Source organism: Erinaceus europaeus, chromosome 17, assembly GCF_950295315.1.
Source record: "Erinaceus europaeus chromosome 17, mEriEur2.1, whole genome shotgun sequence".
Taxonomy (NCBI): domain Eukaryota; kingdom Metazoa; phylum Chordata; class Mammalia; order Eulipotyphla; family Erinaceidae; genus Erinaceus; species Erinaceus europaeus.
Window position 1 is genome coordinate 24076731 of NC_080178.1, and position 15903 is coordinate 24092633.

A 15903-nucleotide genomic window follows, 5' to 3' on the forward strand; every position below is an offset into this window, starting at 1 on the left:
CAAAGTAATTTTGCTACCTTCACCGCATAATATCTATGTGCTCTATTTGATAAAATCTAAAGACCTCAAAATAATATACAAAAAAGAATCATGGTATAGTCCTGGCCTACTTTTCAAAGCTCATTTATTTCCATGCATATAAAGTCAACTTTAGACATATCAAAGTATTTGTAGTTCCTCAAAATCACCACTTGTTTCTAGTTTCCAGATATTTGAAAATTTCAACACTCTCTAGAATTAAAGTACTTTTTGCATGGTGAAAACCTTACACATAAAAATCTTTTCTAAAATGTAAATCAATCTCTAAAATCTTATATCAGTCATAATTTAGGTTGTTGCTGTGGTAAAGAAAAAAGTGACCCAAATCATAGAGTCTTCTAATAACATTTAATTTTGTGCTCATGTTTTATCCACCACAATTAGGTTATGAGTGAATAATGGAACAGCTTCTATGTCCAAATGTCCTGAAGTGTAAGCATATTTGTACCTTTGAAGAGTATTAAAATGTTCAGTGTAATTGCCGTGCACTGATACAAGAAGAAAGGCTAGGATATGTAGGTCTCAGTAAGGCATAAAAATATGGTAGTTCGTTTATTAAATGCTATAAGAGAACATTTTGGTTATAGATATGAAACGAAGTAACTACATTTTACAATTATTATCCTACTGGATTGACTGGGAAAAGGAACAGCAGTATTAGGAAATTCAGTGGTGGTGACTGATAATAGTGTTGAAAAAAAACTAAGGGAGAATATAAGAGAGATCTCTCAGCATTAAAAATATTGTAATATCTGGTAATTGTTTTTAGGTACATGTAGGATATTGGGAGACTTTAAATAACATTAAAAAGGTTTTGAAATGAGTAAGTAGGCAGTTGATAGTTCCACATACTGAATGAGGTGAGTGATCAGAAATGTGTCACTGAATAGACCAAGTACAATACTACAGTTGAATAGTCATTGACTGAAAATTGATTTATCCAAATCTAGAATTCAATTTAGGTACTCAAATTAAATACACTGATTTCAGAAATGAAAGAAAACAGTTGACATATAAAACTAGAGTACTGGAGGACAAGGAGTAACCCAATATTGAGAACATAGAGTCACTATGAGGATTTGGCATTGGGACCAAAAACAAGATCAATAAGATAGCAAGAAACCTTGAACCTACCTCATCTGTCTGGGTGTAAGGTCAACCACATCACATCACATGTTACTGGTAGGGGAACTGAACAGATCTAGAAATTAAAATTGAAAAAGAGCTATTTCAATGATATGTAGTAATAATAAAATACATATAATACAAATGAAAAAATAGGATGAGAACTAGAGGGGTAATTGTGCTCAGTTCTATATTGTTTTGATCTAAAAGAAAATAGAGAAACTCAGTTGCTGAAATGCAATTGAGAATCAAGATATCTGGGGCTTTTACATTTCTTTTTGGATTTTTTTTTCCCTTCTTTTAAACACCTCATCGGGTGAAATAATGGTTTCTGTGATAGTTGTCACATGAATATACTTTCCTATCTCCCCATGATAGCTATCTGAGTTTTATACTATTGGGAGGTAGAAATTCTACCTTGTTTGTAATTGATTAATGCCACATTCCAATAGAAAAAGAAAATTAATTCCACAGGAACAGATTTGTTGTTGACTCTATGGCCTTGGTTAATTAAGTAAAACAGGTAGGAGCCAGAAACAAATGTTTACATTTAGAGACTGCTATAATAATACAGAGAGACAATTCCTAGTAAAAAGGGAGAAAACAAAGATCTTGTTTATAGATGTGATAGTTGGAGAAGAATTGGCCTAAAATATTTCTTCAGTGAAATACAAGCCAAAAAGAAAGCTTAAAAGGAGAGTGCAAGGGGCCAGGTGATGGCACACCTGGTTGAGTGCACATGTTACAATGCACAAGGACCCAGGTTCGAGTCCCTGGTCCCCACTTGCAGAGGGAAAGCTTCCTGAGTGGTGAAGCAGTGCTGCAGGTGTCTCTCTGTCCCCCTCTCTCTCTAACACCCCCCTACCCTCTCAATTTCTGGCTGTGCCCATTCAATAAATAAATAAAGATTAAAAAATTCAAAAAAAGAATATCTTTTAAAAAATAAGTAAACAAAAAAAGGAGAGTGCAGTAAAATAAGAGACTGGGAAAAGTGAGAAAGATTACTTACAGAGCTTAATGAAAGAGTATGGGTGCATTAAGGCACAATTTTTGGTGATTGAAATTAAATTCAATTGCACAAGAACTTCTTGTGAGTGTAAATTTTATCATGTAAAAAATGACTGCAATGAGGGTAGCATAAACTAATCAGAGTAGATGAACTTAAAAAGTTGGAAAATCATGGCATTGGAAGGATTGTACATGTGGCTACTGAAGGTACCCGAGTTAATAGTGGAATAATACTGAAGAGTGTGATTGTGACCTTGAAACTAAAAATCTCGGGAGTCTAGCAGTAGCTCAGTGGGCTAAGTGTAGGTGGTGCGAAGCACATGGACTGGTGTAAAGATCCCGGTTTGATCCACTGGATCCCCACCTGCAGGGGTGTCGCTTCACAGGCAGTGAAGCAGGTCTGCAGGTGTCTATCTTTCTCTCCCCCTCTCTGTCTTCCCTCCTCTCTCCATTTCTCTCTGTCCTATCCAACAATGACATCAATAACAACAACAATAATAACTACTACAACAATAAGGGCAACAAAAGGGAAAATAAATCAATATAAAAAATTCAAAAAAAGAAACTAAAGTCTTTTTGTTATGTATTCATTTAATATATTTTTGGATATATAGAGAGATAAATTGAGAGGGGAGGGGAGAAAGAGAGGAAAAGAGACAGAGAAACAGAAATAGAAGTGCAGTCCTGCTTCTTGTGAAGCATCACCCCTTCAAGTGGGGACCAAGGGCTTGAACCTGGGTACTTGTGTACGGTAATGTGTGTACTTTAATAGGTGTGCCGCCACCTGGCCTGTTCTTTTAAGAAGCTGAGTGATTTAAGGCATAAAGATGACTGCACTGAGAAAAGTAGTTGTTAAAAATACCCAAGGGTATGCAATTATGAAATTATGAAATGTGCATTCTCCAGAAATTAAGAAAGTCATTGTTAGAGAAATATCAAGGACTAGAGAAATAGTTCAACACATAAGACATTTGCATCCTATGTGCAAAAGTGAAGTTCAAATCCCAATAACACATGGGAGTTGCTATGTCAATAAAGTACTTTTGGTACTGTGATGGCTCTTTCTTGGTGTGTATATGTATGTTTCATTGTTTATCTAAGTGAAAAAAAGTGACCTACAGCAGCAACATTTCTCACATGTGAGATCCGAGTTTCAACAATAACAAAAAAGGAAAAATAAAGTGCCGGTCTAGTACTACTTCTGAAACAAACTAGCCACAGGATTTCATGAATGAAATTAAAGCTTGGCCATCAGAACAGTGAGTTTACTTTAGTATATATGTAAAACGTACTCTAAAAATTTACTGAAATGCATCACAACCTTAAAAATACATAGAAAACATTTTTGACAAATTCATAAGTATAGCAAACTTTATTGTATTAGGAATGAAGAGGAGCTGTTCTTGCCATCAAATGCAAACACTATTTACAAGCCTATTTCTGGAAAATGTATTAAAAACTAAAAAAATAAAAAATGCAATTTCTCTTCTCTTTCATTAGGGTTTAAAGCTTTCCTAGTTTCCAGTCACACAGTCAATTTGGTCACCACCTCTATCTGTTGTTATTCCTTCATACATTATGTGGCTGCCATATGACATATTCTATTAAATGACACAAAGGCTTGGTCTTGTGTGAAATAATACCAATTAGCTGAGACTCTCCATCAGGGCTGCAAAGACAGGTAGAAACTTTCCACATGAAAATGATCTTCACCCCATTGAATATGCTTTTTAATTAATGTTCCATTAACTGGCTGACAATAACTCGTAAGCTAAGTGAACAGATCTGAATATAATTAAACATTTATTAAGTGGCCTGCATCTCTGTTACAGTGGTGTCCTAGCTCCCCTTCACACAGGTCAGGGCAGGAATGGGAGAGAGAAAAGGAACACAGCTCTTTCTGTCATCCACCTCTCATTTCCTTCAAAAGGTGCTTACTTTAATTAACAGAGAATTAAAATGGTGCCGCTAAGTCAGCTTATTGGATTTTTAAAGCACAGGGTCCAGAGACTGCTTGTTCATTATAATGGCACTTATTAAACTCTCTTAACTACTTTCACTTTTGGTAGTAAAGAGTCAGCAGAAGACTGAATCAGGTATAGCATCACTGAAAGAAAAAAGAGTTCTTATATTAGAGATGGAATTCAGGTCAAGGAATCGACCCAGGACATGTATTTCCTATTAAGATGCTTCCATTTTTTACAGACTGTTTTAAGACAACAAAAAGTCTCCTTATTTTTCATGTTACTGATTCAGATTTATTCAAGAACAGTTATTGTAACTGGTGGCTTAAGATTAGAAAGGTCTGGTGTTTAACACACTATGTTTATAGAATATTTCAACAGAAAAAAAATTTTATTCAACTACATGAAACCAGATTCATAGTTTACTCCAATATTAGTGTTATATTTTAATAAAACCCTTCATTTTCTGGTTCTATCCCTTTTCCTTTGGGGAAAGGCTGATAAAAGTATTAATCATACCTGCATGAAAATAGGGAGTTCCTTATTTTGTTTTACTTCATATAATGGGAATATGATTGCATTAGAAATAAGGGAATTGAAAGTCATGAATTATAAAATTTCTCTTTTCCTAGAGTTAATGGGCATATTCTATGTCTTAAGTATTCTCAGAAAAGTAACCTCGCATCTGACTAGATGAATTTTTGCAGGATTCACTAATGAAGATCTGAATAGAAGGAGACACAGAATAATACATCTTATTTTAAGTCTTCAGAATTAATAAAGTCAAATTTTAGTTTTATTCATTTTCACAAGTTGTCTTCAGTTGAATCTGATAGACTATGACTTTAGGTTGGGTTTAGTCTCTGAAAAAAAAGTTTCAATTATGAAAGAAGAGTTTACATAAACTTTGAACTTCGCTTACAAGAAAAAAATGCATATGAAATGATAACTCAAGTAGTATTAAATCCCCCTAAAAATCACCTGTACTTCTGATTCCAGCATTTATCTGGATAACCTCCTTGTTCTGTTCCATATCTCTAAATTTATGGCAAGTCAGATAACATTCACTGGGTTAGCTAGTATCCAACTCTTCTTTCCTTTCCATTTAAGTATGAATACTTAGGAAGATAAAACTCGAATAATTTGTAATAATGAGGTAGTTGTAAGATATTTGGATAAAGTTGGAAGTTCAGTTAGTAGCAACAAAATCAGCCAATGTAACTGGAAAATAAACCCAAGAGATTAGAACAAAAAATACCAGTGAGGAGAATGCCTTTCAATGCCACTTCTATGCTAACTGCTTCCAACTTTACTTTTCATCCAGACTTTTCGATTGAGTTTCTCACATATCCAACATCCTGCTGGATATTTCCAATTACGTATATCATGAACATTTTTATCTCATCATGTTTAGAATTATGGGAGCTCAGGCAGTGGCACACCAGGTTAAGCACACATAGTATAAAGCACAAGGATCCCGCAAAAGGATCCCCGGATCCCCATTTGCAGGTGTCTTTTTCTTCCTCTCTATCTTCCCCTCTGCTGTCAAATACTCTGTCCTATCCCATTAAAAAATATAAAATAAAATAAAATAAAATGCTGCCAAGACCATTGTATTTGTAATGCAGGCAAGAAACCCCAGTGATAACCCTGAAGGCAAAAAAAAAAAAAAAGTAAGCTGCAATTTATAGCTCCTAAGAAACAAAGTTTCTCTCACATCTCAATATTTGATATTGAGACTTCCCAGTTAGTTGCTTAAGTCAGAAGATTAAGATAGTTTTCAAGCCCTAGGGATCTCAACAACTACAATCAATCATAAAATTTTATAAAGCTTAATGCCAATTATATCTCAAACCAAGTCATTTCTCTCCACATTTACTACTGTCTTTTGAGTCATTGTCTCCTAGTATGAACCACTGGTCCAAATTCAGGTAGTAGGAATTGAGTTATGGGGGACCAGTCGGTGGTGCATCTGGTTAAGCATGTGCATTACAATGAGCAAGGACCCAGGTGAAAACCCCTGGTTCCCATCTGCTGGGGAAAAGCTTCCACAGTGGTGAGGCGGGGCTGCAAATATCTTTTTGTCTCCTTCCCACGCTACCTCCTCCTCCCCTCTCAATTTTTCTCTGTCTCTATCCAATAATAAGTAAATCAATATATAATTAAAAAATAGAAATGGCAGCAGTTGAGGGTCATGACTCAGCACTGACATATAGATGCTAATAAAAGGACATTGCTCTAGCTTCTCTTTCACTATTTCTCACAACTTACCTTTTTTTTAAAAAAAAAATATTAGTTAGAAATTGCAGTTATGTGTCATAAAAACAGCTAAATTCTTGTTCAAATACAACAACAACAACAAAAGATAAATGACTAAATTTTATATATCCAGTGGCTAGGGAAATAGATCAACAGATAAAGTATTGGACTCTCATGCCTGAGGTTCCCTATTTGATCTCTGGCCCTACATATATTAGAGGAGTGCTCTGACTTCTCTTTTTCTTTTTCTCTCTCCCTCCCCCACCCCTGTCTCTTTGTCTTTTGTGAAAGGCTCTCATAGATTATGAGTAGAATACATCTTTAACTTTTATATATTTAATAATACATTTCTATCTAATAAATTAAAGTTAATTCAGTATATTTTGATAGTCTTGGATAGGGACAAAAATGATAAACATTTGCATGCATCAAAAGCAGAAGGAAATACCAGATGTGAGTAGGCTTAAGCCTGGCATATAATAGCATCTGTCTTCAGAATTAGGTGGAGATACCTGGGACTTTATGTCTGTGGGGTAACAGAAAGTATATAATCCATGTGAGACAGTAGGCCAGAGGCAAACTCAGTGTTTAAAACCAGGAGTGATAGCAGGATTTTCACTCCAAGGGAAAAAGAGTTAAAGTAGCTGACACAGACCAATTACCAGGGCTACAGAAGACTGAAAGTGGATGCTGGCATGCTACAACCACCATTAGAAACATGATTAACAATAAATCTAGATACAGGAAAATCCATACAAATAAAAGGATCCATACAAATCACAAATTAATGTGTCAGAATACAAGCCTAAGTCAGGAATTGCATGAAATAAAAATAGACTTAATCTTGTCAGTTGAAATATAATATTTATGATTTCTAAAATAAGAGAGCTTTTTTCTGTCAATACGAGTTACATCTAGGAATGCAAGTAAATGTTCCAAATATGAAGAATATAAAGATATCTACAAACAGCTACATAATACATCAGACACATTTAATGATTAAATATTCTCTTCTTCCAGAGGACAGTAAAAAGTTACAGACAAGAGTGTTTGCTGGGAATCAGGTGGAAGCGCAGCGGGTTAAGCGCATGTGGCATAAAGCACAAGGACTGGCATGAAGAATCGGTTCCAGTCCCCAGCTCCCCACCTGCAGGGGAGTTGCTTCACAAGCAGTGAAGCAGATCTGCAGGTGTCTCTCTTCTCCCTCTCTGTCTTTCCCTCCTTTCTCCATTTCTCTCTGTCCTATCTAACAATGAGGACATCAATAACAATAATAACTATAACAACAACAAAAAAGACAAGGGCAAAAAAAGGGAAAATAAATAAATAATAATTTTTAAAAGTGTTTGCTATCAATGCATTTTCATTATTTTTACCTGTAGTAGGAATTTAAATGACAAAATAATACAGGGTTTAGAAAAGAAAAGCTACAGTTTCTCCTGTCATGACATTAATGTGTACATAAAAAATGAAAATTTAAACAAAGTAAAATACTGAAGAAAAATATGTGTGGGAGGACTATGTTCTTGCACCCAGTAGGAGGTACATCTAACCATTCACAAAGACTATGTTTGAATTCCTCTCTCAACTTGTGAGGGTAACTTCATGAGCAATGAAGCAGTGCTGTAAGTTTTTCTCCTTCTCCCTGTCTCTCTTTCTCTGTCTCTGTCTGTCTGTCTCTCCCTTTTTCTCTCTCTCTTCCCCTCACCCTCTAAAAATAGAAGAAAAGAGAAGGAAAATGGCCACTAGGAGTGGTGGAGTTATTTGCTGAAACTGAGTCCCAGTGATAACCTTGGTGAGCAATAAATAAATAAATTCATTATGCAAATATTCATTTTATTATACATACTAGTTAGCATCCGAGAGCATATAATTATCTCTATTTTACATGCTTTTATAGATTTTATACTAATTTCACATTTTAAGTAGAAATATTCGATGTCCCTTTTTAAAAGATCTAACTGAATGTGTCTAAGTTCCATGCTTATAGCCTCATGAGAATTTTCTAGACCTTGCTGATGCAATCGTGATTCCACATCATTACAAAGTGAAATACTAGATTATTGACAATAAAAACAATCACCAATATAATTTATTACTTTTTAAAAAAAGAATTGATTTATTTATTCAAGAGAAAGATAGGAGAGAAAGAACCAGCCATCACTCTGGTACATGTGCTGCCGGGTATCAAACATGGGACCTCATGCTTGAGAGTCTAGTGCCTTAGCCACTGCGCCACTTCCCAGACCACAACTGATTACTTTTAATTGAAGTAGTATTATAATGTTACACCATTCTATGAGCTTTAGGTTTTCATCAATAAAAATTAGCATGTTTACATAATCTAGTAAATTCTCCAATAAACATCCAATTCTGTCAAACCTGACCTTCATTTTCCTTCTCCTTGATTCTGCTATTATGATACAGTATACTGTCCTTGGCTTATTATTTTTTGTATGTTTCCTTATGTACCACTTAGGAGTAAAATAATGTGGTATTCGTCTATCTTCACTACAACTACCTAAACACAATACACTCTAGGCCTATTTATGTTGTTGCAAATTAAATAGTGCATCTGTTTTATACCTGAATAGTATTCCACTCTGTAAACATCACATCTCTTTTTCCAGTAATATTTCAATGGGGGCTTAAGTTATTTCCATGCCTTAGTTATTACAAATAATGCTAAATGTAGAGATGTTCATAAATTTTTGAATTATTCTTTTTATATATATTTTTAATTTTATGTATAGTTATTTTTCTCTTTTGTTGCCCTTGTTGTCTTACTGTTGTAGTAATTATAGTGATTGTTATTGTTGTCATTGTATTTAGATAGGACAGAGAGAAATGGAGAGAGGCAGGGAAGACAGAGGGGGGGAGAAAGACACCTGCAGACCTACTTCACTGCTTGTGAAGGGACTCCCCTGCAGGTGGGGAACTGGATGCTTGAACTGGGATCCTTATGCCTGTCCTTATGCTTCCCGCCACATGCACTTAACCTGCTGTGCCACCGCCCAGGCCCCTATTTTTATATTTTATAGTGAATATACAAAAGTGGAGTAACTATCATACTGAATGTCTTTGATTTTTTAAAAGAAACTCTATACTGTTGTCCATAGATTTCATAATTTACACTCCTACCAACAGTTTACAAGTAAATATCTTTCTCCACATCCTCTCTAATAGATCATGTTTTGTCTCTTGTATAACAATGTTTCCCACATGATCAAGGTTTTAGTTCACTGGTGGTTTTTAAAAAATATTTATTTACTACCTTTTGTTGCCCTTGTTGTTTTACTGTTGTAATTATTATTGTTGTTGTTGTTGGATAGAACAGAGAGAAATCAAGAGAGGAGGAGAAGACAGAGAGGGGTAGAGAAAGATAGACACCTGCAGATCTGCTTCACCACTTGTGAAGTAACTTCCCTGCAGGTGGGGAGCTGGGGGCTTGAATTGGGATCCTTACTCTGGTCTTTGAGCTTTGTGCCACCTGCGCTTAACCTACTGTGCTACCGCCCAGCTCCCTAATTTGTATTACTGTAATGAAAGTATGGTAACTAATAATCTGCCTGATAATTATTTGTATGTTTTCCTTTAAGAAGTTTCCATTCAGTTATTCTACCCATTTTAATTATTTTTTCTATTGTTAAGTTTGATGAGTTCAATATGTTTTTAAATTAAGTCTTTATTGCATGAATGATTTGGAAATATAGTCTCCAGTTCAGTAGAATGTTTTCCAAATTAATAAAAACTTCTGTTTCATGTGGAAAAGCTTTTAAGAAAGAAAATGGTACAGTTGGGAGTCGGGTGGTAGCACAGTGAGTTAAGAGCAGGTGGCACAAAGCGCAAAGACCAATGTAAGGATCCTGGTTCGAGTCCCCGGCTCCCCACCTGCAGGGAAGTCATTTCAAAGGCAGTGAAGCAGGTCTGCAGGTGTCTATCTTTCTCTCCCCATCTCTATCTTCACCTCCTCTCTCCATTTTTCTCTGTCCTATCCAACAATGATGACATCAATAACAACAACAGGGGCAACAAAAATAAATAAATAAATAAATAAATATTTTTTAAAAATAAGCATCATTAAACATGCTTTATAAATTTTATTAGATATTTATATAATATTATTTTATTTGAAATTACTTTGTTTGACAAAGTAATTTTTATAACACTTATAGATTTTTATAACACTTATAGATTTTATAACACTTATTAGATTTTGTATAACACTTATAGATTTTATAACACTTATAGTTATACACTTATAACACTTATAGATAGTTATAACACTTATAGTTTTTTATAACACTTATAGATTTTATAACACTTCCACCTGCTGCATCCCACAGTGACCCTGAGTCCATACTCCACAGGGTTAAAGAATAGGAAAGCTATCAGGGGCTGGATTGGGTAAGGAGCTCTGGTGGTGGGGATTCTACCACTCTTACACTATGGTCTTGTCCATGTTTCCATTTTATAAATAAATACATTAAAAAATCTAAAAGAAAGTTTCAGAACCAAAACTCAAAGATGTTTCCAAATCTAGTGTTCTAGTCACCCTACAATAAAATACTACTTCAATTCTCAAAAGAAAAAAAAAAGAAAGAAAGAAAGAAAAAAAAAGACATCTCATTTCACTGGCAATTGTGATTTTTGGTGTTACATGATGGTTCTTGAAAATAGTAAGTATCTAAAAATTTAGTTACTGTCTTTGGATAGCTGGAAATTACTAACTGGATGGGAATATAAATAAAAGCTGAAAAGTTTTCCATACTTGTTACCTACTTAAGTAAAGGAGTGGCTTGTTTAAATAGTAAATTATTTCCCTGGAAACTAAGCTACCTTTACTTTTAAACAAAGAGAAACTCCCAAGTTCTCATATTTCTTATCTCCTATGCCAGTTCCATAAAAGAATGTTGCCCAAAATGACACCATTGTAGTCAAGAGACTATTCGGAAGCAGTGGCGAGTGGAGCTTTTCCAGAATTTCCATTGCAGCTGTCAATCGTTGACTAGAGAATACCTAAAGTGACCATGATTAATGGCATGGGGTAAAGATCAGGCTATGCCATTTGTTAGTTCTGTGAAGCTGCAAGAGCCACCACTCAAATTCATGAACAAGTCTAACAAATATGGTAGATAACAGCTAACTAGAAAGTAGAGATATTACATGGAAGAGGAGACAAGAAAAGTTTTCAGTATAGAATGACGATTTTTTAAAAATCCTTGGGCATCTATAACAGGAAGTATATAATATATGTATATATATATATATATATATATTATTAAATCCTTGGGTATCTATAACAGAAAGTATATGTATATGTATGTATATGTATATGTATATGTATATGTATATGTATATGTATATGTATATGTATATGTATATGTATATGTATATGTATATGTATATGTATATGTATATGTATATGTATAATATGTGAGTCTGGCAGTAGCACAGCAGGTTAAGGCAGGTGGCGCCAAACACAAGAACTGGCATAAGGATCCTGGTTGGAGCCCGTGACTCCCACCTGAAGGGCTGTCACTTCACAGGCAGTGAAGCAGGTCTGAAGGTGTCTATCTTTCTGGGGCCAGGTGGTGGTGCACCTGCTTGACTGCACATGTTACAGTGTGCAAGGATTCAAGGGTTCAGGCCCCTGCAGGGGGAAAGCTTCATAAGTAGTGAAGCAGTGCTGCAGGTGTCTCTCTGTCTCCTTCTCTGTCTCCCCCTTCTCAGTTTCTGGCTGTCTCTATCAAATAAATAAATATTTTCAAACATAAGTGAGAGATAAAAGATAAATAAATCAAACTGTAACAGTAATAAGAACAAGAGTGGGAGCTAAAGCAGGCCAAATATTTCCAAATGTTGCTAGAAAACATAAAGCATATATATGGTAGAGGAATGACAAAGAGAACCTTTCACTAGATTTGGAAACTATTCATTGTGGTCAAAGAAGAACTACCGGGGCCAAATGATAGCACACCCAGCATAAGACACATATTATCATGCACAGGAAACTGGGTTCAAGCCCCAGATCCCCAACTGCAGGGGTGGGGGCAGCTTCACCAACAGTGAAGCAGTGCACAGGTATCTTTCTCACTAGTTCCCCTTCTATCTCAATTTTTGTTTCTACCCAAAGTGTGTGTGTGTGTGTGTGTGTGTGTGTGTGTGTGTGTGTGTGTGTGTGTGTATACTGTTTTCAGAAGTACTAAAGTCAAAGCTACCAGATTTGGAGAGTAGGAATGGTGATTGGCTAGAAAGTCAGAGGAACAACTGAATTGTTTTGTATTTTTGTATAATCGCCTCTTAAATTACCCTACCGCCTATACTGAAATTTTGAGTCAGCAGCAGAGTGTTGATCCTCAGGCCAAAGTATAACTGCTCCCTAAAGAAAAAGGAAAAAATCTGCCTGGAAAGAACTAGAACTGCTGGCGTGGATCTTGTACCTGAATAATACTCTCCTTAATTATAGTAAGAGTGCCATTTGGAAATTAGTCTTATTCCCAAATTACCAATTAGATATCATCAGGGAAGTACAGCCAGCTCACTCAAAAAAATCCATCTACACCCTGAACTAAATCAGCAGTAACTTCCAGCAACAACTTCCATTAAGTATGCTATTATTTTTTACCATAAGCTTGATTTTTGAAAATAAAAAAAGTTAATAATGAAAATGAACAATTGTATATAAAACAAGGTAGCTTAACAATATAAATGGGAATATTATTTTAAGAAATTATTTGAAGAGTAACTGGTACATTTTATGAGAATAAGTAGTTCTGGTCTGTGAAATATTTCTTTCTTTGTTTCAGTTGGTTTTAGACCACATGACCAGTTTGGGCTATAGATTTGATAATCACTGAAACCACAATAAATTCCAGCAAAACTTGTTGTATCATAACTTACAGTGTTCTTTTTCCCCCCTTCCTATTTCGCTTTCCCTGTAACCATATTACCACCATCAGTGTGTCCATACACTTCTTAATATTATAGTCACATAAAAAGAAATCAAGCGGAAGAGTGGGAAGAAAGAACATATAAGCCATTATTTAACTCTTCCACTGTGCGATTTAAAGAGAACATTTTTTTTGAGTAAATAACATGTTGTCTTTTGCTTCTGCTTCCATTACTGTACTTCCATTTAAGAGTGACTGATGACTTAACAAGCTGGTTTGTGGTCAGTAGCCCACAAAGTGAAATGCATTGTGTTTTGCAGTGATTGGTCTAGGAATGTGGAATACGTCTAACTGGACATTGGTTTGTGATCATTTATCCAGTTAAGTCTTCTTCATGACTCTTTGTGTCTAGTTTCTCATCACTAAACTCCATTAGGGTCAGAGAGGTCCCTAGCAGTAGAAAACAAGCTTCCACCCACAGGGTACAGAGTTTGATCCCCAGCACCACATGAGAAAGTCAGAGAAACAAAACAAGTTACAACACCAATGGTACAGAGGTATTTCAGACTATTCATATCTCTCTCTCTCTCTCCATTCTCCTCCTCCTCCTCCTTCTTCCTCATAAATAAATAAATAAAGCAATATTTGAGCCAAGAAAGTGTCTCAGAGGTAGAGTGTATGCCATTCATGTGCATGTATGAGGCCCTGGGTTTGAGCACTAGCATCACATTAAAAATAAATAGAGAATATAGGTCCTGGAAAAGGATGACAGAGTGGGGTTGTATTATTATGTGGAAAACTGAAAAATGTTATGCAGGTACAAACTATTGTATTCACTGTCAACTATAAAACATTAATCCCCCAATAAAGGAAAAAAAGAAAAAGAAAGAAAGAAAGCTGCATTATATCTTGTTTGCCACAGGCACGTACAGGAATTCTTTATAAGTTTCCTAAGAACACTAACAAAGAACCACTAAACTGAGAAAGCTTAAGACAATAGTAATTTAACAACTCTCAGTTCTCTAGACTAAAAGTCTGTCTGAAAACGGCGTGTCAACAGGCTGTATTTTCTCTGAAGAACGAAGGGGAGAAGTTTTTTAATGATTTTCTTTTAGCTTCTGGTGTTGTTAATAACCCTTGACTTACAGGTGTATCACTCCAATTGCAAAAAAGTAGTTATGGCAGCTTTTTGACCTTTCTTTTATTTGATAGAGAGTACTAGAGAGAGAGAATGGGGAAGAGGGAAAAACAAAGGGAGACACCTGCAGCACGTCTCCACTGCTCCTTATGCCCCCCCATTTTGTTCAAGTGGAGTCCGTGGCTTGAACCACCATTCTCATGCATGTAAGTCCAACTGGGTGTGCCAGTACCTAGACCCATAAGAAGCTAGACAATAAAGATTCAATGGAATACTACTCTGCAATTTAAAAAAGAGAAAATAATCAACTGGAGTTGCTTATACTTGTTGAAATAAACAGGGAGATGAAAGACAAACACCATATGTTGGTTGTTGTAGAGTACAGAGCATCAAAGCTTATGAACTTGAGAAACAAGCAACCAAACTATCTTAGACCTTATGAGAACTATGGTTGGTTATGTGGTGGGGCTACACAGAACTTTAGTGATGAGTCTGGTTTGAAAATATACCACTGAAATCTTATAGTTTCATAACCACTAACCAGTATCAAAAATTCACTTAAAAAGACAAAGCAACTGAAAACAACTGCCTTAGTGAGCTACCTAGAATCCTATACTCATTCTTGGCAATTGACTTGAATCTGGAAATAGTCATCATGTCGATTTCCTTATAGTTTATCATACATTTACCAAATCACAAATTTGGGCCAAAATAAACAAGTCAAATAAGAAATTGGAAATAGTAGCCAGAGAGTTAACTCAGCAGAAGACAACAAGACTTACATGTATAAGATCTTCTGTAAGGTCTTAGTTGCAATTCAACCCCAGCACCACCTGTGCCAGATTCAGCTTGATATTCTGTTCTCTCTATCTCACTGCCTCTCAACAAGTGAACTCCTTTTTCTTTTTATTTTTTAAGAAAAGAAACCCAGAGATGGGGAGCCAGGCGGTAGCGCAGCGGGTTAAACGCAGGTGGCGCTAAGCACAAGGACCGGCATGAGGATCCTGGTTCGAGCCCCCGGCTCCCCACCTGCAGGGGAGTCGCTTCACAGGTGGTGAAGCAGATCTGCAGGTGTCTGTCTTTCTCTCCTCCTCTCTGTTCTCCCCTCCTCTCTCCATTTCTCTCTGTCCTATCCAACAACGACGACATCAACTACAACAACAATGATAAAAAGACAACAAGGGCAACAAAAGGGAAGATAAATAAAAAATTTTTAAAAAATTAAAAAAAAGAAACCCAGAGATGTAAAAATAACAGAATAGTTATACAGAAAACTCTTAAGCCTGAGTCTCTGAGGTCCCAGATTCAATACCTATCACCATGATAAGCCAGGATTGGGTAGTTTCTTTTTTCCATTTCTATGTATCTTACTATAGATATATTCTATTCCACTTTCATAAATAAATAAACTATTTTAACAGAAAATAAATCAAATATGGTGACTGGGAGGTGGTGCAATGTAGAGATTGCTGGATTT